At 41.2% G+C, this 27969-nt stretch overlaps 1 protein-coding gene across 1 annotated transcript in view; it reads left to right on the forward strand.

Moving 5' to 3' along the window:
• htr2cl1 (5-hydroxytryptamine (serotonin) receptor 2C, G protein-coupled-like 1) overlaps nt 1-27969 on the forward strand; it is a 201288-nt gene that overhangs the window by 119036 nt on the left and 54283 nt on the right. The window contains exon 3 of the mRNA XM_034106479.2: nt 26124-26270. The gene's annotated coding sequence lies outside the window, so the exon portion shown is untranslated. The remainder of the gene's footprint in view (nt 1-26123; nt 26271-27969) is intronic.

Here is a 27969-nt window from a genome sequence, read left to right on the forward strand (position 1 = left end):
AGAGAGACTTTAGGTCAAGCCCCGTGGAGGGGTAATCAGAAGGGTATTTATGGTCAGAGATCCCCAGAAAACCAATTTAAGTGAAGGTTGGAGGGAGGAGTGATGGATACTCAGAGGGAAGATGAATGGTGGACAGCGGAGATGAAATAAGGAGAAGGTGGGATGGAGGACATAATGAAGAAGGATGAAGAGATAGAGGGGGAGACTAAGCCAGGCTGATGGGGTGAAGATAAAATGCAGCCTGCCTAAAGTTGAGTCTGAAGTTCAGCTGAATTGTTTACGTAGCCTTGTATGGCGAGTGGAGATGAAGAAGGAGAAATATAAATCTGGTAAACTCGCCTTTTCTCTTACATAGACTGCAAGCCACACGCTCAGTCACTTTGTCCTCAGACTTTACAACGAGTACTCCCCAACGTCGATGTGTAATGATATTTAAGAGTTCCCTTTTAAAAGGAAAGTGCACTTCATCTTGAAGGAGGACAGGAACATGTGTGCCAAATGTCATTTTACTAAAACAACAAATGTCAACCTCATGATGGCGATAGAGGAAAAGTCAGGAGATATAGTCTTTAGGGATTATTGACTGAGAACCATGATAAGATGGGATACCAAGGCAGATGTTTAGATATTTAAGAGACAGTGAAATGTTCCACTTCCTGATGGCACAATACACATCATCAGGAAACCATTAATTTCTAACAACTACTTCTCCCCAAGTAAACAGATGTTAATGTTTAAAGTTATCTGAGAGTCTCCTTTTAAAAGATCATTAAAAGTCATTACAACACATATTGAGACTTGAAAAAGTGTGCCAACTGTCAAGGTGATCTGTCATAGGGGAACCATGCATTTCTTTATCACATGTTGTAGTAATCCGTCCACAAACAATTGACAGTCAAACAGAACCTCATTAGGCACTTTCACGCCGGAGTATTTTCCCAGTATAGTTCCGATATAGTTGTGCGTTCACACCAAAAATATACGGAACTAGAACATAGTTCACGAGAACCTTTTCACCCCCTTTTCAGTCCCTGCTAGAGAGCAGTGACTTTCATGGGAGAAAAAGGTTCCCATTTCTGATTGGCTGGGCGGATTGGAAACCACGCCCCGTAAAACTCAGAAACGTTTTGTGAAGCCGCCATTTTATTTGCTGGCATTAGCATCATTAGCATTAGCATTAGCGGGGCGCACCAACGGAGAGAGACTAACTTATGGCAACATAAGTGGAGATGAGGAGGTGTCGGCGTTCTGGCAATTTAATCGGAAGTCCCAGCAGCTTCCCCCAACTCCGGAGACTTCCGGCCCGGGACTTCGGGTGGCAGTATACGCCGTGAAGTTGTTTGCTGCCTGCCAGTAAACCCAAAGCAGAAGAAGAAGAAGTGACGTCAGCGGCTTCATTTGCCTAATCCACCCCCAGGGAACTTATTCCGGTGTGAACGCGATCTGCTCTTTAGTTCATCAGAACTAAAGAGTTCTGATTAACTAAGTACGGCAAAGTACTTGGTGTGAAAGCGCCTAATGCCATCAAGGGGGCCATACTGCTGGCATAGTTTTAAAGAGAATTCAGGATAAATTATAAAAAATAGGGGTGAAAATTGAGAGTTTGACGAATGGAGGACGATGGAGAATGGATTGAAGCCCATAGACATTCAAATAAAAAGGTGGAAAGAAGGACAAAGGGCAACACGAGAGGAGTAACAAGGACAATTCAGCCGTTAGAATGATAGTAGAGATAAAACAAATCCCTGAGCCCTGACAGAATAATGGACAGTGACAGCAGGTGGATGTTATAGCATCATTAAGGTGCACTGCAGGCAATAAGAGGAGTTTATTGGCTGAACTGTCACCATTCCCCCCCCCTCTGACTGTCAACAACCATCAGCAGAGACCTGCACACCAATGTGATTGGACATAAAGTACCTAAATGTGTGTGTGTGTGTGTGTGTATGTGTGTTGAGGTAAATCAATCACCCCCACCTCAAGTATAGGAAGTCCTTGTAAAAAATCGTACATCCTTCGACACTTGAAGTTAAAAGCCTCTGTGATTTACTGTAGACGAAGCTGGATATCTGTAACAACACCTCAACCATTAAAGGTCAGTTTCCTTTCTCAATGTTGGAGATATTACCTTCGAATGAGTGGTGTGTGCGGTCATTAATGAACAGTGAACGTCATCAAAAACACATACATGGTATTTCACATCGATTTGTTCTCTTACTAGCCATGATTCATGTAATGTGCATTCATCTAATGTTCTCTTTGTATTGGCACATCCAGGCTTCCATACAGGTCTACTTCTGCCTGTGTGCTAGTTGCAATCTGTAGCCCTGAAGCTTTGGAAAAACTATTATACATAATAAATTGCCGTTCGTCTTGACATGCTTTTTGGGTGTTTTAGGCCCCGTCCACACGGAGACGAAAGAGAGACGAAAACAAACCGAATTCGATATCAAAAAAGTCGGCTCAAGAAACGTGACCATCCACAGGAGACCGCTCGACCCGCTGTAATGCATATGCCGGGCCTGTAAGTGGCGCTGTGCTTCCACCACAAAATACACCAAAAGCAGCGAATAAGACCGTTGACGATTATTATTATATTATTATTGTTGCTGATGGTTGTGGTAGAGGAGCTGTAAATGTTGCACTAAAATCTGTATCATGGCCAGTAGCGTCTGGAGCACGAACGCGACCCTGTGATCCGCCATTGTTGTTGGCGAAACGCATCAGCGATGAGGCGGGTGACGCGGGGGTGAGCAGGAGAGGTGGGGAGAGGCGGGGCTATGGCGTCATCGTTTTCATATAGGGCGTACACACGGGGCCGCAAGCGTTTCGTCCTCAGACCCACCCACTTTGGGAGCCGTAATCAAGCCGTAATTCGGGCTCCGAATCCGCGTTTCCGTGTCGGCCTCGTGTGGACGAACCGTCTGTATACGATAGAGAACGTTGGCGGATTCAACTGATATCGTCTCCGTGTGGATGGGGCCTTAGCCTCGTTCTGCTTCCTCTCATTGACAGACAGTGACAGTACATAGGTCTACGTCTATGAACTAAATGATGTACAATTATGTAATATATCAGCAGTAAAGACTTTCTGCACAAAACACTCGTCAGCGCGTGTTTCAAAACCTTGACCTTCTCTAGCAGGATTTAGGACTTTCATACTTCATAAGTTTCAACATTTTTAGAGAATTGTAGACTTTTACCCTCCAGACACCACTTGTTCTGTCTTCTATATAAAGCATAAACGAGGCAGGTGGAGGGCAAAGGATGAACGTGGTGGAGGTTGAAGAGAAAGAGGGGAGTGGGGGGTTGGAGATATAAATATCCAGAGCAAGATGTGTGTCACCCCCCCTCCAGTGTCTGCTTTTCACTTCTTCTTCTCCTTCTCTTCAAATGGACTGGAAGGCATGAGGAGAGAAGGAGGAAAGGAGGGAGAGAAGGAAGGAGGGAGAAACTAGGATGGATGGAGGATGTGTCGCTGCCCACTCAAGCTCAAAGAGAACCTTGACAGCTTTCCTCACAGAAAGACAAGTCATGTCATCTTATTCTTCTTCTTCTTCTCTCTTCCTGTCTGTGTATTCTCTCATTTACTTTTTCATTTCCTGTCAATGTATTTCTTCCTTCTCCCCTGGAGGCTCCTTTTCCTTTATCACATCCTCACTCAGGAATCTAACCAGGAAATGGTAAAGATAATTAATCACATAATAATTCATTAATTTAGAAAACAAGACGTCCTGAGATGCCACCATTTGACAAATTCTACAAATTGAAATCATGCAATATATTTTTAAGTTAGTTCTTACCTTTACCCATTACATATCTTAGTTATATCTCCATATATATTCACGCAAGAGAAAACAAGCTCACCACAAGGAAAACAAGGTGAAGGATTAAGGACATAAAGTAAAAACCATTCCATTAAAACTGCAAATAAAGGTGATGGGATACGTGCTAATATTCCTTTATTTCACTCAGATGCTTGGTGTTCACACTTATTGGTGAGGTCTCTTGATGGCTCTTGGAACAACAGCATGGCGTGATGTGTTCAAATACTTTTTGACAAAGGTTTCTTTTGAATGTGAATTTGAACGCCAAGCTAAACTCCAGCTGTCTCTTTTAAACAAAATGAAAAAGGCTGCAATGATTTATAATCTTATATTGATTGTAATCTTCCCTCATAACTTACTTGTAGAGGTCTTTCTGTATCGGACCAATGGGCTTCCACTGATTCCATTGGAGTATCTGATTGCGGTGGTTCTTCCGTTTTTTATTATATAACAAGAGAGCTCTTATCTCGACGAGAATTTGTCCAAAATAGCTTTTTATAAGGTTAAAAACAAGACTTTTAAGAAGCCCCGGTTGTTATGAGATACAAGAAGAATGTCATCTGAATAAAGATGTGATGGAAATAGGTCAGAGACGAAGCGAGGGAACAAAAGGAAAGAAAACAGAGAAAGACAATAAATACAAAACACAAGAGAAATGTAAAGGAAGTTCATCAGATTAACGAGAAGCGAAATGAAGGAAGGATGTGTGTGTGTGTGTGTGTGTGTGTGTGTGTGTGTGTGTGTGTGTGTGTGTGTGTGTGTGTGTGTGTGTGTGTGTGTGTGTGTGTGTGTGTGTGTGTGTGTGTGTGTGTGTGTGTGTGTGTGTGTGTGTGTGTGTGTGTGTGTGTGTGTGTGCAGTTGTATGGTTTTAAAAAAGAAAATCGATATGTGCTTACAGTAACATTAGCATGAAAAGCTGTTGACCTTTCATGCATTTTGTTTTACTTGACTCGCAAACACACACACACACACACACACACACACACACACACACACACACACACACAGAGTGGTAATCCATCTTAATACCTCTGGGTGTGAGTGGAGGGATAGAGGAGGATAACTGATCGTTTTATAGCTCGACATAATCACAACACTGTGTGTGTGTGTGTGTGCGCGCGTGTGTGTGTGTGTGTGTGTGTGTGTGTGTGTGTGTGTGTGTGTGTGTGTGTGTGTGTGTGTGTGTGTGTGTGTGTGTGTGTGTGTGTGTGTGTGTGTGTGTGTGTGTGTGTGTGTGTGTGTGTGTGGTTTTAAAAAATAAAATCCATATGTGCTTACAGTAACATTAGCATGAAAAGCGTTTAACCTTTCATGCATTTGTTTTGCACAATTTACTTGACTCGCAAACACACACACACACACACACACGCAGCCACACACACACACACACACACACACACACACACATAATCGGAATGCCCACTAAGGCAGTCTTAGAAAAGTCTTTAAGTTAAAGAGATTTTTATCCTAGTGGGTTTTGTTTGGCGGAAAAGAATAGCTCTCTCTGGGCTTGGAACAAATTGTACAAACATGAGTACACACACACACACACACACACACACACACACACGCATTTGCTTCCTTTCACTTGCTCATTATGTTATCATTGAATACATCCAAGGACGTCTTGCCTCACCTTGTGCTGAACTGAAGGTTGTGTAAGACAAGATGTGCGTCATCTGTAGCTTGTGTTTATCTCCAGCAAAAGGTATGTCTTTCATTTCCATCCAAATTGAACGTGTTTTGTGGTTTTGAACATCTTTGATAGGTTACTCATCGACAACTCTCATTGGCTACGCTGTTAAACTGATTTTCTTTAGTTTTCACCTCAAATAAAAGCAAGTTTTAATATTCAGTTCTGGCGGTTCTTGTGTCTCGCACATCATGACCACAGCGATGATTGTGTCCGTGCTTCTTCCGTCTCCATCCTGTCCCTAAAGTCCTTACCTGATGTGTCATCACCATAAAGACCTATTAAACCCCAACAGATGCAGGAACCGCCATCCCATAATAGCCATAGGTTGATGTGCCACATGCATGGGGATAGAGGCAGTGTTGAAACGGTGATGGATGGAATGAAAAGCCATCTTTGGTTTCACATAGTTAGATATGTTTTCAACCATTTTACAGCCTGTTGTCCAAACTCACCCACTGTGTAATTTAATTCCGTCTGGTTTGCATATATTTCCAAGCAGACGTATTTTCAATATTCAACGGGGCCTTCAGCGCCTCTTTGTGTGCTATTGGACGGTTTGAGCTGCCTGTGAGCTTTAATCACAGCTTCTGTGATTGGATCAGCTTTGAAAGAAAGATTATTTCTAGTCAAATCAAGCAATCTGATTGGTTCTTAGCCGTGGTATACGCTCAGTATATCACGGCTAAGAACCAATCAGATTGCTTGATTCTGATTGGTTCTGAGCGTATACCACGGGTAGAATTGTAAGTTACTTTTCACAACACGTCAGTATCCCTCCGCGCCTGAGAAAAACAGTACAGTTGGGCTGAAAAGCAAACTGGAACAAGAAAGCAGCGGAGAAGTAACGGGGCAGAAACCCTCCTTTTTACGCAGCGGTCCAGACATAGACATCAAACGGCAAAACATATCCAGTGTGCAGTTCCTTTGGCATCAGGGCAGGGATATCTAGATACTTTCCAAGGTCTGACATCATGAATTGCTACTTTTAAAGCAAGCAATGATGTTTTCAAATCTGTAATCAAAGAGGTCCGCAAAAACGCTATCGACCAATCAGATTGCTTGATTTCACTTGTCAGTTTTATAAATATATTTAAATTTCTTCCGTTACGAAACAAACTTACAAGCATAAGATGGAAACATTTAAGGTTAACTTCGACCTCCGGGGGGGTCTTACTATGGAGGAGTGGATTGAGCAGTGCCTATCTCCAGAAAGAAAAGCACTTAAACGACGACATGCAGAGCTACGTGAAGAGCAGGTAGACCAACTGGAGAAGTAATAAGTAGCACCATTCAAAAGCTTTCTGATGCGGGTCTTGAAACAAAACAGATAAATTATGACCGTTAGTGGCCACAGGTGCGAAAGCTCTCTCTTGAGCTACTGGAATATGTTCGCAAGCTGTTAGTGTTGTTGCATAGCAACCACCTGGCACTATGTTTCGTGCAGAAGGCAACGGAGGGACTATTTTATTTTGAACATCATTATTTACTAATAAAAACTATTTAAATTAGAGTGTGTGTTTTTCTTTCATATTGCCACACTTGGTAACCGTCGGGCCGAACCACGCCCCTTAGTGATATAATGAGCATATACCACGGCCTGTCGTGAGCTATTGCTTAAGTACATGTACAAAGAGACTTTAATAACATCACAAGATTGAAAACAAGTACTTAAAACTGTATGTCTAGAGTTGTTTACATTCCTTTCTACTAGCTACCAGTGATGGTGGACAGAATTAGACATTATTTAGTCTTTATAAGAGAGTTTAGCATTTTTCTATCCTGTGCTTGTTTCCACAGTAACGTGCAGAAAAGTACAGCCATGTATTCAATAATGGCTGTGGAAATTCTACTTGCTGCTTGAGAGAAGTGAAGAAGGAGAAGGAGGAGGAAGGAATGAAAGAGGGCAAGAGGATTTCAGGAGAGAATGAAAGGACCAGGAATTAACATCACCTCTGACACCTTAAGAAATAAAGTATAAGCCAGAGAAGAAGGGATTAGGGGGGTCACAGGGAGGCAAGAAATATCTACAGTCTGAAGAAAACAAGTATACAAAATAGCTTAACATTGTATTGTTCAATAACAAGTAGGCTAAATGTGTAAAAACTAGGGCTGTCAAGTTAACGCGTACATTTCTTTTAATATATATTTTAAAAATTAGTTCTATTTTTCATTTTTACCAAAATAACTTCATTTAATTGTATTTAAAATAACTTTTCCAAATAAATAAATCCTTCCAATCTGCCTATTCAGTTTCTGTTTGAATGTGGAGGGTTAAATGAAAGAAGCTCGTCTCTGCGAGCTGATTGGTGGTCCTGCTGTGAGTTCAGAGGGCCCGCTATAGTGACTGAACGAGAGAGTGATGTCAAGTGACAGTAACATTGACCAATCATATCTTCCCTCTAAATGGGTGGTTTTTATTATCGCGGACTTTATGAGAAGTTCCGCCCGCTGTGAAGCTTTGCTTGTTTCCATAGCAACAACAACTTCCTGTCAAAAGCGTAAACTCGCCTTCAAAATAAAAGCATGTCCATACAAAATAGGAAGCCAAGCCAAATTACACTTAAGACATATACAACTTTTTTTCGGATCGCATCCAACGTGTCGACTGCACATCACAGCGCATTATTCTGACCCTCGGTGGGAACTTCAGTCTCATGCTTTGACTGCTATGAAGACAGAGGAGCGGCATTTCACCGACAACTGTAAACAGGCTTGTCTGTTTGAGCAACTGGCTCAGTGCAGAGAAGTACACAGGGTCGGGAGAGAGTGTGAGAGAGAGAGTGTAAGAGAGAGAGAGAGGTTCGAGGTTGTTGTATTGGAAATATTCAGGAGAATATTTGTTCAAATGATAATAAACAAACATTTGCATAAAGCATATTGGTCCACTCATATGTTGATAAGAGTATTACAAGCTTGAAAATCGCGATTAAATATTTTAATCGACTGACAGCCCTAGTAAAAACGCCAAAAAATAATAGAACCATGGAGTTAACAAGTGTTCGACCAATCAGATTGCTCTAAGAAAACTCTTTGAACTTAAGGGTGAGCACTGACACACACACACACACTGACACACACACACACGCAAACACACACACACACACACACACACACACACACACACACACACACACACACACACACACACACACACACACACACACACTTGACCCAGAGGCATTTCCCTCCTCACACAGTGCATTCAGGTCAGCTGCAGGGCACAGTGACATCAGCCTGATATAAGGATGCTAGAGACACACACACGCACACACACACACACACACACACACACACACACACACACACACACACACACACACACACACACACACACACACAACTGGCTGAACACCATCTGCTGTGCGGTACATATATACTATACTGTATTTACATCCCAGGATGGAAAGCTTTTCTTCATGGGAATTATTGGCACAGCTGGAACACGTTTTCGACCAATCACATCGCTCGGACAAACCATGTTCTATTTAGCTTATTTCAATATAACATCGCGCAGTAATATTCAGCTGCAGCACTGACTGAAACATCCAAACACTGTGTCAGATAATGTGTGTTCATGCATTGTGAGAGAACATCTGGAGGCTTTACAGCGGAGCACAACAATAAATACTTATTTTTAGAGGTTATACTGCACAGTTTAAAGCTACACATATTGATGGACGTCTCTCTTGGATGTTGAAAGAAGGCTGAAACATGTTGCAAATTCATTTCCCAAAAGGTTTATACATCTTCTCTCCAGGTGGTGATCAAAGCAGATCAAAGAACGTCTCGCCCTCACACTGTTAGAGCCGGTTCCTCCAGATGTTCTTCAGTTCAAACGCAACTAAAGTGGCTCCAGTCTCTGATAGGCTACACTTTGTAATAGTCTATATTCAAGATTCAAGACTTTATTGTCATGTGTACATACATGTAGCTACAGTGTAGATATGCCAATGAAAACGTAGGTCACAGGCCAACACTGGAAAAAATGCTGCTCCGAAAACAAGTTAAATTAAAATGAAAACGAGGTGTTTTCACTTGAAATAAGTAAAATAATCTGCCAACAACTGAAAATTAGATTGGTAAGATTTCTTGAAATGAGATGGGATATTTATTTCAGATCTGCGAGAACTATATTTGACCAGAATCAGGACATGTTGTGTTACAATATACTGTAAGCCTCAAATGCTAAAAAGTGTTTTTATGTTATTTGGTGATTTTCTAATAAATATGTTAAAAAAACATGTGTTTAACTAAAAATAAGATTATTTGACTTAACAAGATGAGGCATTGTCTAAAAACAAGACCCGATATCTCACTGCAGTGTCACTTCTGAGGTTATTATGTCTTATATCAGGTGTAGAGACATATTCTGACTAGATATTAGACAAATATACCTGGCAAGATTTTGAGTTTTTGTAGTGAACAATGCAACATGAATATATATAAGACATAAAACCAATAAAACAGATAAAAGTTAAACATGTTATTTATTCATTAATAAAGAGTTTTTCTTGTTCAATAAACCATCAGTCAACTGCCATTTTAGATATGTTCTTGTAAGTCAGGAGTTGTAAATGTATTGTTGTTTTATGCCAGATGCCTTGCAATTCTTTTTTCCCCGTGAGCTTTTTGGTTTAACAGTCAATCAAACTGAATTTAAATAATCTTTCACAAAACACAAAAATATTTTTCAATCTGAAATCAATATGTTGGTTTTCCCTGGTTTGCTATATTCCAGTTAACACCATTAGGGTCTGACATGTGTTTGACAGACATGTGACTTAATATGCAAATCATAATTCACATTGTATTAATATAACAGGGCTATAGAGTGCCGCAGTGACGCGTCCTAAAACCCCGAAGTAAGTTAGCATTTTACCACTTCCGGTATCCACATGTCTACCCTACTTTTATAATTTTCGAATCATAAATGTTATCGATAGATTTATGATTCGAACATTTTTGTCGAAGGAACCTGAAGGAGTTTACTTTTTAGTAGTTTTAGGACGCGTCACTGTGGCACTGGATTCATTAAAAACGCACCACACTCACAGGGGAAATGTACATGACAACAACATTAGCAGATAAAGTGAGGAAAGTAAGTATGTTCACGTTGTAAGTAAACAAAAACAACAACAAAAACAGCAGATATGTAAACCATGGTGATAAACAGGAGGTTATATTGCATGTATATTGTACAGTTGTATTTACAGTCTGTGTTATTTTACATCAGGGGTATTCCAGTCTATACATTTAATCTCACATTCTTCATCTTTCCCTCTTCCTCTCGTCTTTTTATTCTCTGTGGTGTGAACTGAGCTCGATCCACATTCATTTCCCAAAGTGTTAGTCACGATAAACTACCCACGCTGAAAACACTTCCTTTATTACTTTCACAATGCAGAACCAGATTATCATGATTGCTTCGGTTGAAATACGTCTGGTTGTTCCTTTCTCTGCAATGAAAAGTCACCCAGTATTAAATCAAAACTTTAAGATGTAATGTGCGCCCACACAGTCAGTAAATCAGGAACACCTTACAGTTTCAAGAAGCGTATTAGTTATCGTTTAACATCGTGGAACAAGCTGTAAATCTATTCTGTAGGGATCATTACTGAGTTAAATGTGTCGCAGTCACATTATCGGATATCCAACATTCAGTCCATTTTGGGCTCCTCCAACTTCTTTATATGAAACATCTGGGTTTAAGCTGCTAAATGCTTTGCTATGTCCTCAAGTAAGTTGTTTTAGTTGTGTAACATTTAGCATCGCCGATGAGTTCACTGAGACTGAACCAAAACATTAAAGAGGATATCTCAATAAAACCAACCTTTTGAACTGCTTGTGTACAAACATTTCGGTTTCTCGAATGTCCAACAACACACTCAAAAACGTTGAAAAAGGCCGTTGTTGTTGGCTGCCATGTAAGGAAACGTGCAAGCCAATCAGAGCAGACTGCGCTTTTTAGGAACGTATGAATCGGACAATTCGCATAATATTCCCCCTTTAAGCCTGCGACTGTAAAACCAAAACAATGTGCTGACAGAGGAGTTAGGGGAAACTGCCAGAAGTCGGTGGGTACTTTTTCGGTGGCTTTGTCACTATGAATCGAGTATTAAATAGTGCCTTTTGATATGTTTTGTCTCATGTTTCCAAGGGACACAATATAGTAGTAATTGTACTACACGTAGGTAGTACAATGACAAGTAACAGTAAAGTACAATTAACCTGTTAAGCCCCAAGGTCCCCGCCGGCGGGTACTTTTGTTTCTTCTTTTCACGACACTGTGTCTCAGGGGATCTTAATATTTAAGAACCTATTAATGTGTTATACCAGATTAACGGGAATAATCTCAGCTAACTGACGATACAAACCATTTTTACCAAAACAAAACACAAGTCTCATAAGAAGCATCTAAATGACCCATGAGCGAAAAATAATAATGCACTTTGGCACAGAACTCAAGATAAAAGATACCCGTATTACTTATCGTAGCTGCACATACAAGATACCAGATTAAAGATGAGGTTCCACAGATTATATAGGTATAGTATCATCACTGAGTGATCCGACCTCTTGACAGGGGAAGCAAATACAGACATCACAACACGTACCTTTACGGAGCTTTTACGGGAGATCGTCTCACCGTAGCTGTCAATCTGATCAAAAGACGTGTTCAATGGCATTAAAACGAGAAAAAACGTGGCTGAATCGGTTAATCCATAGGTTGATAATGTTTCTGGGTAATAATTGTTTTTATTTATGATCCATAATTCAATTTTTATGTAAAAATCGGAGAGTAAAAGTTAGCTGCTAATGGTAGCCACCAGAGTTATCGCAGCTTCCGGTCTTGGCTATGCGGCAGTCTCATTGCCAAATAAGAAGTATATGGGAGTTCCCCTCGATTCCATTGGCTCTGACGTTAGAAAGAGATGTCAATCAGCAAAATCGAGCAAGGGGGGCCAGAGATATGGAAGATCCACCCAAATGACCCCAGAAGTGCGTTTTTTTTGCTAAATCTCTCTAAAAAGGTCAAATTGCACTTGTTTTGCATCTATCTTGATACAGGGTACTTATTATATGTTATAGTTTGGATTTCTAAAGCTTTTAGTCTAGCATCCCATCATTCAAGGGTGGTTTTCAATATAAATTAAAAAAAAATTTGGACGGACACAATAATTAAACATTTTTTACTGTGTTGAATCTGAATTTACTTTAAAATAAAAACATCTATATTGATTCTGACACTTCTACATCCAACTCACAGGTGTAACCTTGCTTTGAGAAAAAAGATTATTAATGTTCCCCTTTTAGAACGGAAGATATGGTCATTTGTTCTGGGAATGTCATTTCTGGGAATGTCAGGCTCGGGGCGAGTAATGTGCTTTTGTGGAGCGGCTCTCGAAGAAAGATTATTATTTTCAAATCCTGAATACCGATGTCTCAAGCAACCTGTTATAATATGTATAATATCCACATTTGTTTTGTGGATCAACAGCATCAATATGCGCCCGAGGAGAAGTTATGACCTTTCATTCCTTCAGGACTCCGTATTTAAGACGTGTTTGTGTTGAAATGAACATAAATCAAGGAGAAAACCCATTTATAAAAGCTGGCAGGAGAGAGTAAAAGTTCTCTCTGATTGACTGTGTTTCACAGAGCCACTCGGCGCTCGCGGCACCAAGTGTTGTTGTGCTTACGGTGCTGCTTTCCACACATCAGCTTAATAGCATTTTGACAGAAGCACCGAGCAGAATACTAACACACACACACACACACACCATTATTTATACACACATCCTAAAAGAAGTTGACAGAGTAGAAAGTGTTTGTGCACATTTGTCCACTTGGGAGTCCCTTTCCTTTTCCTTTCAACATGTCATAACTCCTAATCAGAACAGAAATAAAAGTCGGGAGACGCAGAAACTGAGATTCAGAGATACACAGATACAGTCAAAGCGTGCACTGACTGACACATCTTAATAAACAACACAAACACTACATCTGCTCTACGTGACTTGTAGAAAATATCGCCGTTCGCAGTTCTAAAAACTACATTTCAACGCTGCCTAGAATATACTAAATAAAGTATTATTGTAATATAGCACCTGTTTAGTTCTATAAGCAAAGATGACAATGACTAAGGGAACATCAGCTAGGTAATATGTAGCACTTTGTTGGCGACATCCACATTTGATAATACGCCAGCATAACCATTTACACAAGGAGCCGCCTGCCCATCAATTTAATACGCAATTAACATTTGCGAGCGATTTAGGGTTCATTATCCTTGACCGACTTGATCTGACCGTTAAAGTATTAACTGTATTATCGTATAGACGTGTTCCCTTTTTTCTGTTTCGGTTGACCTTTCAAGCTCCCATTGCTACAGCTGCCAAACAAAATATGAACAATGTCTATAGAAATATCAAGGAGGATATTTGATCCCATTTAGATGCTTCTGCCAGCTCCAGCTGTGCCGCTGATTTGGTTTTACCAACAGAAACAATCATTACCATTTATGGGGCGAAGCCTGCGAGCGAGTTCAGGCAGTCAACTCGAGCACCAATGATACATTAACACGTGACGCGCCTCGTCCCTCTGACAACCAACCAAACACATTCACCTAAACATGCTGCTCTTTTGAAGCTGCCAGGTCTTCCTGCCTCTGCCTCCTTAATGCTGCTGCTGCTGCTGCTGTGTTCACTTGCTATTGCTGCGTTCATGTTCCTGCTGCTGGGTTTCATGTTGCTGCCGCTCGCCTGCCCCCCCCACCCCAGCTTCCACCTGTAGGCTCGGGGGAGAGTTATCTAATCATCACTCAATGTTCTTTGTAAATCTGTGGAGTGATGAGGCCCGAGCCTAGACGCCAAACTCAACCTATATGCTGCTATAATAACCATATTAAGAACACGTGAGTTCTTTGACTGAACTTCCATTATCTGAGCCACAAACTCTTACCTTATTCCCCTATCAAATACTGCATAACAAACGGTGTGCCAGTCTTGGAAATACATTGGAAACACATGGAAGGACCTCGATTTTGTTTACGATACCTTAACACAGTGCTTCTCAAACTTTTTTCAGTCATGTACCCCCTTTGAAACATTTTCTCAGCCAAGTACCCCCTGACCGACCCCGAAAATGTTTGATCGAAAAAGCCTATACAAATAATTCCAATATAGTGATGTTCCCTCAGTGTGTGATGTATTAACTCCTTTACAACTAAGGATATTTTCATTTTATGCATGAAAAAATAAAACAAATTTAAACAGATTTTTCAAAGGAGTTTTTCAACTGAAGTAATATCTGTTTAACAAACCAATGAACACAATGATATATTATGAAAAACTATAAAATACAATACACCAATTTGACATGTTTATATGAGGAATATTTTATATAAAATTGTGTTTTCTATTTAACGTATTTTTTTAATTAACTTTTTTTTTTTTTAATCTCACGTACCCCCTGCAGTACCCCAACGTACCCCTAGGGGTCTGCGTACCCCCATTTGAGAATCACTGCCTTAACATATAGAATAGAATATATTTTAAAATAAATACAGCTGTGGTCAGATACTACACAGTAGGTGCAGTTTGATGGCTGAGAAAAACATTTGGTTAAATTCAGAGTGTTTTAATAAAGCAAACACAAGTGTATTGATGCTACGAGTCACGATGCACACTCATTACTCTCCTGACTGCAAGAGTTATTCATTCGTTTCATATTACACACACAGTAATCGATGTTGTTAATTGTAAAATGACTTCCACCACGATGCGAAAACATCTCTGGGCATTTAATATGTAAATCGTACCAATAAATCAAATTAAAAGAGCTCAGTCCAAACGCCGCAGAACAACAATGCAACAGAAGTGCTCGTTAATAAATGATGATGATGGCTCGAAGCATGAATGTATCAGACTAAGTGTATACGAGTTTTAAAATGGCTGAAACTCCTTCTGTCTGTCCACCACCTGCTGCATATTGAGTTCATTGTCTCCCTGTTTTCGCTGCCCTTCAAGCAATGAACGTGTTATGATATCTGTGGGGGAAACTTCTGAAGCAATTGGAAACAGGACTCAGAGAGGCACGAGGAGAGCTGGAGCTTTGATGTCAAACACTGGCGGTTTATTTGGAGTCACGGCCAGAGAATTGACGAGACAGGTGGTGCGTCACGAGGTGACACAGCGCTCGCCAAACCAACTCTGAAGAACTCTTTCTGCAGCTCGAGGTTTTAACTAATTCGGAGTGTAATAATCAACATTCTTTATCAGTGAGACCAAACAATTATGGACCCTGAATCTAACTAGAGCTCTCGTCCGTAGGAAAGAATGTGTGCCATGAGCCTTCGTCCCTGAACAGTAAACGACCTCGTGGCGGCTTGTGCTCTGTCATAGACTGGCAACAACAATGCACCCAAGCTGCCCCTCCTTAAGAGAGATAGCAGCAATACCCCAGGCAGTAGAACTATGCCATGAGAAAGGAGACAGTGAGAGGAGAACATTATGAACTGTGTCGAAGGTTGAATACCTAAGCAAATTATTCCCTAACAATACCTGATTATTTAAATGTACCTTAAAGGTGGGGTAGGTAAGTTTGAGAAACCGGCTCAAGATACACTTGTTGTTATATTCCATGGAATGCTCTTAACATCCCGATAGCAATGAGTATCTGAAGTGCTTTGACAAAAAATCCCTAAATGTCATCTGTGGAAGCCGTGGAGCTGTAAAAAGCACGACCAATCATCTGAGCCGGCTAAAGTAACTGGATGGCCTACCTGCCTGTCAGCCTTCCATCTGGGCACAAACTTATCTTGTGCCCTCATTGGTCATGTGCGCGTTCCTGTGTGTTGGGGGAGGGGCTCTGTGAGGAAGTGGCAGATTTTCTCCGGTTGTGTATTTTCAAATTGTAGCGCACTCCAGCTGGTTTCTCAAAAATTACCCACCCCACCTTTAAACGTACGACAAGTCTGTTTTGTTTCCACCTCATGGAAGAAATCCTGATTTTCTTTCTTGACATTTCTAAAGTTCAGCTGTAATCCGTCTCTTCCTATGTGCGGATTAATTAATCTCATTTGGCAGGAAGGCGCCTTTAAGATTCCTCTTTCATGTACACTTTATAGAGTGGTGCAGTGATGACGTATTTTTGTAGGCCGACCCGGAAGTAAGCTGCGCATGGGTTCTCTCCTCAAAACAGCAACGGGATTTCTCCATAGGATTTTGGAATATTGTAAAAAATAAGATCTGTGGAAAACAAACCTGTTTGATAAATGCACGTTTTGTTCAGCCAGATAATATCCACATGTCTATCCTACTTTTATTATTACGAATCATAAATCTAATCGCCAGAAGCAAAATGCTAACGTTATGCTATAAACGAACTACAGCATGCTTCAGCGCGACGCCGACTTAAGATCCATATTCAAAAATACAGATTATAAATGGTACAAGTTGAAGTGTTTGTTTGAACAGTCTGCAGGAGGCAGGGACTTGCTTTCAAGCAGAACAGGGCAAACTAACTTAGTGGGAGTGTTTACGTGTTCGCTGTAATGACGTACAACGGCCTCGACAACTTCTGTAGTCCTATTCAGCCACTCGCTAACAACCATCGTTTTTCAGACACGTAAACTCTTCAAGAATCACCTGCTGATGGATTTAATGTCGTAGAACAAAACGTGATCCGTCTCTTCAATGTGTCTCAACCACAGACCTTATTTCCAGCTATTTTCCAAAATTCTACGGAGAAATCCCATTGGCTCTGAGACGAGGGGACAGGAAGTGGAGAAATGCTAACTCACTTCCGGGTTTTAGGACTCGTCACTGCACCGCTCTATACCTTCTTGCCTCTGTGTTTCATTCACTCTGTACAGGATGTCTTTCATGCACTCTCAGTTAAGTAATACTGTCTGATAAAAGGTGGTGGGGGGGGGGCTCTCAGTCAGGAAACACAATGAGTTTCTCCTGCTGATGTGTGTAAACAACGCATAGTACATCCATATTTGAGAATGTCTTTCTTTATCAGATGCAGTGCTGATAGTAATGAAAAATGCTCCATTTCCATTTCTTATCGAGTGACATTTTCCCATTTCTCCGCCTCATTCACTTCACTTCTCCTTTTACTCCCCGTGGGGTTAGGAATACAAATGTGCACAGTGGAAGTGAAGCTATATGAACTAAAAGGCACTTATTAAACATCAATATGTCTTTGTGGAGTACACTGGGAGACCAGTAGAGGACATTTGTACCTACTGCAGTGGCAATGGAAATGTATTTTAAGCTTTATTTCTATACATCTATATTTCTGGTCTTCTATCTGTTGGTCTTTTTTAGAACAGTTCGATTCATCCAGAATATTTAATATTGTATATTATTTCTGATATGTCTCTTTCTACTGGAGATATGTTTAAATTTGCTGTTATTATTGCTGTCATCCATCCATCTATCCATCCATCCATCTATCTATCCATCCATCCATCTATCTATCCATCTATCTATCCATCCATCCATATATCCATCCATCCATCCATATATCCATCCATCTATTTATCCATCCATCCATCTATCTATCCAGCCATCCATATATCCATCCATCCATCCATCTATCTATCCATCCATCCATCCATCTATCTATCTATCCATCCATCTATCCATCCATCCATCTATCCATCCATCCTTCCATCCATCTATCCATTCCTCCATCCATATATCCATCCATCCATCTATCTATCCATCCATCCATATATCCATCCATCCATCTATCTATCCATCCATCCATCCATCTATCTATCTATCCATCCATCTATCCATCCATCCATCTATCCATCCATCCATCCATCCATCCATCTATCTATCTATCTATCCATCCATCCATCTATCCATCCATCCATCTATCTATCCATCCATCTATCTATCCATCTATCCATCCATCTATCTATCCATCCATCCATATATCCATCCATCCATCTATCTATCCATCCATCCATCTATCCATCCATCCATCTATCCATCCATCTATCCATCCATCCATCTATCCATCCATCCATATATCCATCCATCTATCTATCCATCCATCCATCTATCTATCCATCCATCCATCTATCCATCCATCCATATATCCATCCATCCATATATCCATCCATCCATCCATATATCTATCCATCCATCTATCCATCCATCCATCGGTACATCCATCTATCCATCCATCCATCTATCCATCCATCCATCGGTCCATCCATCCATCTATCCATCCGTCCATCCATCCATCCATCGGTCCATCCATCTATCCATCCATCCATCGGTCCATCTATCCATCCATCGGTCCATCCATCCATCCATCCATCTATCCATCCATCCATCTATCTATCCATCCATCCATCTATCCATCCATCCATCCATCGGTCCATCCATCCATCTATCCATCCATCCATCTATCTATCCATCCATCCATCGGTCCATCCATCCATCTATCCATCCATCTATCCATCCATCTATCCATCCATCTATCTATCCATCCATCCATCTATCCATCCATCCATCGGTCCATCGGTCCATCCATCCATCTATCCATCCATCCATCGGTCCATCCATCCATCTATCCATCCATCTATCCATCCATCCATCCATCCATCCATCCATCCATCCATCCATCTATCCATCTATCCATCCATCTATAATTGAGAAAATGTAGCTTGTTGTGATTAAAATGTAACATGTGAGTATTTAACATGATCTTAACAAGCAGATGGACTTCGCCCAGTTGTCATGGATTTGGATTCGATTTCCATTTTCTTTTTATTGACTTCTTGTCACTGCCGGCACAAAAGCTTTCTATCCTTGACCTTGGAAGAGAAAATAAATCTCCCGAAAGCTCTGCTTCGACACAGCAAGGCTGGAGGGAAAGTGCTTAGGATAAAACATCGTATTGAAACATCTCCGACACCTTGACAGGGGTCGAATGTGCAACAGCTCGGGAAAAGCTACTCAATGGATCTTGTGGTGATTGTTTACTCGAATGCTGTTTCCATGATCAACAATGGACCGTATTTTGCCTTGACACTTCCTTTCCTTCCCGTCCATTTTATATATCTCAAGGTTATTTTCCATATTCCTTTCTTTCCTTGAATGCTTCAATTGTTCCTCTTTTCTGTCTTCAACGTTTTCCTTGATTTCTTTTTACTTCCTTGTTCGTTTCAGTTCATCGGTTTTTAATTCAACTTCTCTTTCTTTCCTTGCTCCCTTACTTCCTACATCCTTCCTTCTTCCCTTTAACCTGAACATTTGGTTTCCCTTCCTCCCTCCCCTCCTATTCTTTCCCTCTTCTAAAATGTATTAGTAGTAAAACCCTGTTCTAGTGATCTCTCCTCCTCTCTCCGTCTCGCAGGCTTTTTCACCATCTGTCATTTCTCTCCCTAAGATCTTTGACTTGCTCCCCTCTTCCCTCTCTGAGTCTCCCCCTCTCTTCGGCGCCCGGAGGCTCGTCTCTCTGCCCCTCTTCGGCTTTGTGTTTCTCTGAGTGTGTGTGCTGTGTGTAATCTGGAGCCTCTCCACTGATTTCAGAGGCTCTGTTCCACTCTCCTTTGTGTCTCAGAGCGTACGCATTGCGATCTGATATCTGTCGGCCCAATTTACACACGCTGTATTCTAATGCCTTGTACCAACACAAACACAGACACAGTCAACACACACACACACACACACACACACACATCCAGAGCTGCATATTGTTCCCTTACTTCACAGGCACAGTCCTATTTGTTATAGTTTTGCATTCGAGACCTCCCAATCTTGATTTGTCCGTTTTAGTGAAGTGAGCTGAATACAACCAAATGCTACAAAATACCTTGTTGACCATTATGATCTTAACGAACTGAAAACACGGAGAAAGTGTTCAAGTTGCAAGACAAATGCACAGAAAACACTTTGTTTTAATTTAAATGGGACCATAGTATACAACATTTAAGCAAATACTGTATAAAAGAAGACTTGAAACTAATTACTAATTTACTGAGGTAAGAAAATCAAGCGAATGTCGTCATTTTCTCAAATAGACTTCCATACAATCAGACTTCTGTTTGCAGCCGGTGGAGTCGCCCCCTGCTGGATATTTGAGAAAATGCAGGCATCAGCTTATTTAGCTTAAACCCTATTCTGCTTGTTGGAGATGTCCCTTCCCTGTGGGGTGTGGTTCAGGCTGTGAGGTGGTGCTTTGTGAACATTAGAGCATGGAGACATGTCAGAGTGGAGACACAACATACAAATAGAGATCCTGAAATTGAGTTGCACATAGCTCCAACAATCCATCACACACACACACACACACACACACACACACACACACACACACACACACACACACACACACACACACACACACACAGATGGAGTGGTTATGGTGTATCACATTAGCTGTGCAGCTTTGTGTTAATGGCCTTTACATCATCCAGCAGACATTAATTGTTGACTCTCGGACTCTTTAAACACATTCATCCTTCTCTCTCTCTCTCTCTCTCTCTCTCTCTCTCTCTCTGTCTCTCTGTCTCTCTCTCTCTGTCTCTCTCTCTGTCTCTCTCTGTCTCTCTCTCTCTCTCTCTGTTTCTCTCTCTCTCTGTCTCTCTCTCTCTCTGTCTCTCTCTCTCTGTCTCTCTCTCTCTCTGTCTCTCTCTCTCTCTCTCTCTTCTCTCTCTCTCTCTCTCTCTCTCTCTCTCTCTCTCTCACTCCATCTCCTCGCTGCTCTGTGGTTTTTCATTAAATTGTTGCACAAGTCATTTTCAAAAATGAGTGCATTTCTCCATCAACTCGCCTAATGAGAGAAATGCTCGGGAGGAAGTGCCTGGATTATTACCTCGTTGCATTTCACTGCTGCACACCACCTCAGATGCCTTTTAGTTTGTTCTCTTTGGTTTTTAATGAATCCATTTGTCTCCGTAAGGGAAGCTCATTTAAATCTGTAGCAGATAAAAAGCTAAGGGCTGATCCTGACTGCTAATGAAGATGCAGCAACACTTCCATTGAAAACTACACTTCAAAACTACAGAAGGGCCTCTTACGGCCCGTGCACACGGCGGCTTGTACTGGCATATGATTTGATTGGACGTCACGCTTTGCAGAACTGCATTGTGGGAGCGTTGCTTTGCTTTGTCGAGCAATGTTCAACTTTTGAAGCTTCGGCGGAAGTGTCAGCCAATCAAATCATTTGCCAGTACAAGCTCTAGCCAATCAAACCGCGTGCTTGTGTGTCCGGGGCGGGAGACTCATGTGATTGGTTGTTGGTCGAGTTTCAGACACGCCCGCCGGCAAGCTTCAACGCACCCCGCGTGGACGCTGCGTTATACACGGATATATTCAACATTAAGAAGCATCTTGCATTAGTCTGGAATCTGCATCACATTAATGTAGAAACTGAAAATCTGACATAGAAAAGTCTTATTGTTGTTTTTTTCTTTCACTCTCATTTGTATCATGGCCGTACTCCGTATCTCTTCCTCCTCTGATTTAGTATTCATATTGACGTGTGTATTAATTTTTCACTTTAACTCAGTGCATGACATTAAGGATGTTGGGAGATGGCCCTGTGTAAAGCTGATTTACAGATGGCCCTGAGCCCAATAGAGATTGCCCTGAAAAATGCGAAACAAATTGAAATTCCCACGAAAATGTGGTTGCATTCGATTCATTGTCCGGGTAGTATTCATTGTATAGAAATCATATTGACCGGGCCAGCCCAAACATCGCGAAGTTGGTCGAACGAATGCCTCCTCATCCGGAAGCTGACCGAGCAGCAGTCGAGAAGAGCCGAAGCATCCGCGAAGCACACAAAATGGCGACGTCCATGAAGAAAGACGAGTTGACCGACTTTTGGCAACTTTTTCATCGTTTTCCAACCGATGTGACCGCTGTCAGGCACTGACACGTCCTCACAATTGCCATAATAGATTGCCCGATCGGGCAGCAGGTGAGGCTTCATTGCCCGAGCTAAATACTAGATTGCCTCGGGCCATCGGGCAGTCGTTAATGTCGAGCCCTGCTTTAACTGTTCCGATTCACTTTAACGAAAAGTGATGGCACTGTAGCTCCAACGTGTTCTCGCTTTGTTTCTCATCCCACCATCCCTCCTCATTACCTGTTTCATCTCGAGACATTTTTAAATGCATTAATAGATGATCTGCTCAGACCGTAAATTACCTGAATGATATCTGAGTTGACGCTGAAATAAAAGATTGCTCCCTACAACAAAGTCTTGAGAGGCTTTTGGAAATAGGCACATTAAACCAGAAGAGAATTGACCAAGTGATGGCACCTTAACAAAAGGAGTAGCTCTACTCATCTCATTGTATAACGACAATAAACAATTCTATTCTATTCTCTGCCTTTTTCTATTCAACCTTTCCTCTCAATCAAACCCCACCCATTCCCCCCCTCTTTGTTTCTGTTATGGCGGTACATCTGTGCAGTTTAATAGGTTTCCTCATGGCTTCGTGGCTCTGTTGATGAATATGACCCTTTGACCGAGGGGGGGTCTTTTTAGTGCTCCACCTGCCTCTCACGGTGTCACAGTAGGCGCTTTCACACCGGAGTACTTTTACCCGTACTTTTCCAGTTTAGTTCCGATTTTGCGTTGACACCAAAAAGAGAACTTAGTTCATGAGAACTTTTACCCCCATTTTCAGTGCCTGCTAAAGAGGTGGTGCTTTCATGGGGAGAAAAAAGTTCCAATTTCGATTGGCTGGGCGAATTGCAAACCACGCCCCGTAAAACTCTGAAAAGTTTTGTGAAGACGCCATTGTATTTGCTGGCATTAGCATTATTAGCATTAGCATTATTAGCATTAGCATTATTAGCATTAGCTCCGCGCACCAACGGAGAGAGAATAACTTACATATATACTAGGGCTGTCAGTCGATTCAAATAGTTAATCGCGATTAATCGCAAATTAATCGCACATTTTTTATCTGTTCTAAATGTACCTTAGAGGAATATTTTTCAAGTTTGTAATACTCTTATCAACATATGAGTGGACAAATATGCTTTATGTTAATGTTTATTATCATTTGACAAATATTCTCATGAATATTAAACACAACAACCTGGAACCTCTCTCATTCAATACAAATGGTGTGTGTGTGTGTGTGTGTGTGTGTGTGTGTGTGTGTGTGTGTGTGTGTGTGTGTGTGTGTGTGTGTGTGTGTGTGTGTGTGTGTGTGTGTGTGTGTGTGTGTGTGTGTGTGTGTGTGTGTGTGTGTGTGTGTGTGTGTGTGTGTGTGTGTGTGTGTGTGTGTGTGTGTGTGTGTGTGTGTGTGTGTGTGTGTGTGTGTGTGTGTGTGTGTGTGTGTGTTGGATCGTTGGAGCTATGTGCAACTCAAGGCATATGCTCGAACGGGAGCTGCCTGGACGCTGCAATCATGAGTGTGCTGACTTCTCGTACAATGTCCCGCTGTCTGCTTCCTGCATCAAGTCAAGTGCTCGGCGCAGTTGTGGCGAAATGTCGCTCATCTGTTTTCATTCAACAACAACAACAATGCACGTAAGGTCTCTCTCTCGCTCGCTCGCTCGGGCCACATTACACACCCTCCCGGTCCTCCCGATGGCCAGTCGGTGCCTGCCGGTGAGCGTGGAAGTGTGGTCTGCTGCAAGCAGGCGGCAGGAGCGGGGCCGTCAGCATCAGCGGGGCTGTCAGCATCAGCGGGGCTGTCAGCATCAGCTTGTAGATGGTATTTTAAACTCGATGCGCTCTGAAACTACGGGGCGGCCGAGGAAAAAAAATACACATGCGTTAATCGCGTTAAAATAATTAGTGGCGTTAATTTTTTTTTGCGTTAGCGCGTTATTAACGCGTTAACTTGACAGCCCTAATATATACATATATATATGCATATATATGTGTATACAGTGCAATAATTATTTCATGCTAAATGAAGCTCTGTTGGATATCACTAGATCCTGTTACAGCATAATATAAAAGTACATAACGATTGATGTGTAAATTAGCATAATTACTAGCTAGCCGCTAGCGGCTAACTGCCGCCTCGTTAATATCAAATCCATCATAATAACAATACATTACCATGCTGTCAATTTAGTCATGATTAATGGAAAAGAGGGATGATTTCACACTTGATTAACTCAACTCAATCCAATTAATCCCAATTAATTGCTGGCATGAACCTTGAAACCTGAGCCTGGTTCATATGGAGATATCTGTGGTTTAGTTTTATACTATAGACAGCATCGTTGTTTAGCTCCTTTCTCAGAAGTACATGAGAAGAGCAGCTGATTTATGGTGATTTATTTAGTGCAGCAGAAACACGTATGTTGTATGAATGCGTAGGCAGGTCATTTGAATTTAAAGCAGTAATTGTCGACTCCTCCACCAACAATGATAACAATAGAATAAATCTGATACATAAATGGTGGAAAATCTGCAAAATCTCCCTTTAATTCAGAAAATAATGGTTCAACACTTTGCCGCATACTGTATATGAGAAAAAGAGTTCCAATCAAGGCAAGGCAATTCCCCTAATTTCAATGTTACTGGAAACGTCTCGGAAATGACTGGTTTTTTATGGATGTCCACACTTCAACCATTCAACATTGGTACAATATTTCCAGTTTCATATTCCAAACAACACAAGCTCGATTCGTCTTCCTTATAGTTCTCTAATTGAGTCAGCTTGTCTGGCTGTCTCCTTGTTTTTCTTGCTGCTACAAACAGATCATTTATCCAATCTCTCTGCAGGGTGTTTATTCAACGTCTGTGTGCTCATGTTGGAGAGAAATGGCACACTCGGTTGTGTTTCTGTTGTTCCCACTGTGTGTGTGTGTGTGTGTGTGTGTGTGTGTGTGTGTGTGTGTGTGTGTGTGTGTGTGTGTGTGTGTGTGTGTGTGTGTGTGTGTGTGTGTGTGTGTGTGTGTGTGTGTGTGTGTGTGTGTGTGTGTGTGTGTGTGTGTGTGTGTGTGTGTGTGTGTGTGTGTGTGTGTGTGTGTGTGTGTGTGTGTGTGTGTGTAGCCTATCATTACTATACTTGTGGGGACCTAAATCTGACCGTGCACTACAACATATATGATCTAATTTATTTTAGTCTAATTTATATGTATTTATCATATTTATGTATGTTTAGTAGCTTGTGGAAGTGCGCTCCAAAATATGTGTTGATCTTGTTTATTGGTATTTATTATTTTGATATTATTTATTTAAATGTATCATTTATTTAATTTATTTTTGCATTGGTTTTTCAGTTGAATTATACGTGCAGGGTAATCAACAGTTAAAAAGATAATATTCAATTGTTTTAAAGTTCAATAAATGGATGTTTTCAAAGTCAATGAATAATCGTATTTAATAATCGTGATATCAATTATTGACCAAAATAATCGTGATTATGATTGTTGCCATAATCGAGCAGCCCTAGAACCTATACACACATTTACTCCCCATAGTGTTGTTATTGTGAGGCTGAACTAAAGGAACACTTGACTCTGTAACTGTAGTCTTTGGATAGCTTAAAGTGATGTTGTGAAATAACAACCGGGGCTTACTGGATTAACGTCAGTTTTGATTTGAAATGTTTCACAAAAGTATCTCTCTCTCTCTTTCTACAGGCAGATGGACGGCGCTGATCCCTCGCTCTGGAGGTGTGGATTGACGGATGACAGAGAGAGTGATACGGCGGGAGAGAGATTGAAAGAGGGAGGCGACATGGAAAACATCTGCAACGGTCAGGAGCATCGATCGGGAGGCGAGGAGACGTAAGTGACCACATTTACCAACACTCTCTCTCCAATGCAAAATCCACTTCTTCATGTATCTTCTACATCAACATGTGTCCCCTCTTCTTCACGTCTCTTCTACATCAACATGTGTCCCCTCTTCTTCATGTCTCTTCTACATCAACATGTGTCCCCTCTTCTTCATGTCTCTTCTACATCAACATGTGTCCCTTCTTCTCCATGTCTCTTCTACATCAACATGTGTCCCCTCTTCTTCACGTCTCTTCTACATCAACATGTGTCCCCTCTTCTTCATGTCTCTTCTACATCAACATGTGTCCCCTCTTCTTCATGTCTCTTCTACATCAACATGTGTCCCCTCTTCTTCACGTCTCTTCTACATCAACATGTGTCCCCTCTTCTCCATGTCTCTTCTTCATCAACGTGTGTCCCTTCTTCTTCATGTTAAAAATGCGAGAGTCCAGAGTAATATCTGATCCATTCCACCTTAAAAATGCGAGAGTCCAGAGTAATATCTGATCCATTCCACCTTAAAAATGCGAGAGTCCAGAGTAATATCTGATCCATTCCACCTTAAAAACGCGAGAGTCCAGAGTAATATCTGATCCATTCCACCTTAAAAATGCAAGAGTCCAGAGTAATATCTGATCCATTCCACCTTAAAAATGCGAGAGTCCAGAGTGATATCTGATCCATTCCACCTTAAAAATGCGAGAGTCCAGAGTAATATCTGATCCATTCCACCTTAAAAATGCGAGAGTCCAGAGTAATATCTGATCCATTCCACCTTAAAAATGCGAGAGTCCAGAGTAATATCTGATCCATTCCACCTTAAAAATGCGAGAGTCCAGAGTAATATCTGATCCATTCCACCTTAAAAATGCGAGAGTCCAGAGTAATATCTGATCCATTCCACCTTAAAAATGCGAGAGTCCAGAGTGATATCTGATCCATTCCACCTTAAAAATGCGAGAGTCCAGAGTGATATCTGATCCATTCCACCTTAAAAATGCGAGAGTCCAGAGTGATATATGATCCATTCCATCTTAAACATGCGAGAGTCCAGAGTGATATATGATCCATTCCACCTTAAAAATGCGAGAGTCCAGAGTGATATCTGATCCATTCCACCTTAAAAATGCGAGAGTCCAGAGTGATATATGATCCATTCCATCTTAAACATGCGAGAGTCCAGAGTGATATATGATCCATTCCACCTTAAAAATGCGAGAGTCCAGAGTGATATCTGATCCATTCCACCTTAAAAATGCGAGAGTCCAGAGTAATATCTGATCCATTCCACCTTAAAAATGCGAGAGTCCAGAGTAATATCTGATCCATTCCACCTTAAAAATGCGAGAGTCCAGAGTGATATCTGATCCATTCCACCTTAAAAATGCGAGAGTCCAGAGTGATATATGATCCATTCCATCTTAAACATGCGAGAGTCCAGAGTGATATATGATCCATTCCACCTTAAAAATGCGAGAGTCCAGAGTGATATCTGATCCATTCCACCTTAAAAATGCGAGAGTCCAGGGTAATATATGATCCATTCCACCTTAAAAATGCGAGAGTCCAGAGTGATATATGATCCATTCCATCTTAAAAATGCGAGAGTCCAGAGTGATATATGATCCATTCCACCTTAAAAATGCGAGAGTCCAGAGTGATATCTGATCCATTCCACCTTAAAAATGCGAGAGTCCAGAGCAGG

This window comes from Pseudochaenichthys georgianus, chromosome 18 (assembly GCF_902827115.2).
Source record: "Pseudochaenichthys georgianus chromosome 18, fPseGeo1.2, whole genome shotgun sequence".
Classification (NCBI taxonomy): domain Eukaryota; kingdom Metazoa; phylum Chordata; class Actinopteri; order Perciformes; family Channichthyidae; genus Pseudochaenichthys; species Pseudochaenichthys georgianus.